At 51.4% G+C, this 1,684-nt stretch overlaps 1 pseudogene; it reads right to left on the bottom strand.

Annotated features, from left to right (window-relative positions):
• LOC114009690 (phosphoglycerate mutase 1-like) overlaps positions 1 to 1,397 on the bottom strand; it is a 6,104-nt pseudogene extending 4,707 nt beyond the window's left edge.
• Positions 1,398 to 1,684: the final 287 nt, after the last annotated feature.

The raw sequence follows: 1,684 nt of genomic DNA, 5'->3' as shown, positions 1-1,684 counted from the left end.
CTGGAGCTCCTTGTCTCTTTTCTCTTCCATCTCAGTTAGTTTGGTCACTACAAATATTCTGAATTCCTTATCAGACATGTCCACGATGTCCATTGTATTGACTGTGGGTGATGTAGGCTTGATGATTTCCCTTGAGGGAGAGGCCTTTTGTTGAGCCTCTGCGATTGTTCCTAGTCATCAGGTAATCTATATGTTTCTTCCTAACTTACTTAAGGTATCTCTGAGTGTTCAAAGTTGTACAGGCTTAGAAAATTGATGATTTCTCTTATGGTTGGCCTACCTGTTGCTCACAATTACCATTAACTGTTGCCATTAGTCCTGGATTGCCCAAAGTCCTCCCTGTTTCTAAGGAGTGGTGAGCCTCCAACTGACCTAATAAGCAACACCTCAAGAGCAAAGAAAAACAAAATGAAGAAAGAAAATCGTGCAGCGTGCAATGTGCGCCAAGCACTATTCAAATCACCAAAATTCAGAGAGTCCAAAGACTAGTGGGAAAGGGTCAGAGGATGAGTGACAGGACCAGGTTGGTCGGGCCTGCAGCCTCAGTCCACCTGGTGTCCGGAACTACCGGCTGGCTCGATCCAGATTGTGGGTGGGGTGGGGTGGAAATTTGCCTTTAAGTCCCAGACAACCAAACTGGGGTCCAAGGAGGAGGAACTGTGGGGATGCGTGAAGACTCGGAAGGGTCGGGCCTGCCTACACATGGCCTCTTCATCCTCCAGGAACTGCATGGGCTCAAGGGGCTGCAAGTTCTTGTCCAAGAACCAGCTGGCAAGTTCAGCTCTGTGATATCTGCTTCTGAGACTCTCCAGCTTGACAGTGTCCCAAAGGCAGTTGCCATCGGCTGCCATCAGTACCCATTTCTCCTCCATGACCTGGGGGATTATTTCTTCATTCCAGAAGGGCAAAGCTCTGACAGTCGTGTCCTTCAGAGTCTCACAGGAGGGCAGCTCATCTTTGGCGAGGCCTTGCACACCTGTGATCCTGACCTATGTTTCTGCAGAAGGCGTGGTTGGGCTCCTCTGGGGTGGTAGGACATCACAGGAGTGCCTCCAGACCTGTACCTGGGCCTCACCATGCTTGAGGCAGTTTCTGCTTCATTAAGGCCAGTGAAACCTCCCCCACCCATGCCACTCATGGAGGCGCCAAGTCCTCCCTGCTGGCAGCTGCTCTGGTCACTAGCATCCAGCACTGTCTGGAGGGTCTGGTCCCTCTCTTCTGCACTGAAGTGAAGCAGCCATCAAATTCATAGCCAGTGTCTCTCAGCACCTGCGGCCGTCATTCCCCTTCTCACAGTCCACCAGGTTCAGGTCCATGTGGTACCAGCCACTGAAGTGGTTCTGCAGGTTCTAGGTGCTCTCGCAAAACTGGATGAGCACCAGCTTGTAGGCGGCCATGGTGGTGGGCTGGGATGCTGCCTTTTTCCAGTTTTTTTTTTTTTTTTTTAAATTTGCTGCAAGGTACATGCCCTTGCAGGAGAGAGATAGAGAGAGAGGGGAAGTGAGAAGTCACCCCCTGGTGAGGGGATAACCACTTCACCATCTCTTCTCCTCCTCTCCTCTCTCTGGTCATGCTGGCCCACCTGCCCCACGTGATTTTTAGTTGGCCAGGTGTGGGACTTGAACTGCAGTCGGCCATGGGGAATCTAGATGCCTTAACCTCCATGGCACCTGCTGGCCCCAAT

Source organism: Tupaia chinensis, unplaced genomic scaffold (genome assembly GCF_000334495.1).
Source record: "Tupaia chinensis unplaced genomic scaffold, TupChi_1.0 Scaffold000604_1, whole genome shotgun sequence".
Lineage (NCBI taxonomy): Eukaryota > Metazoa > Chordata > Mammalia > Scandentia > Tupaiidae > Tupaia > Tupaia belangeri.
The sequence above is the reverse complement of the archived record's forward strand: the minus strand, read 5'-3'. Positions and strand labels throughout refer to the sequence as shown.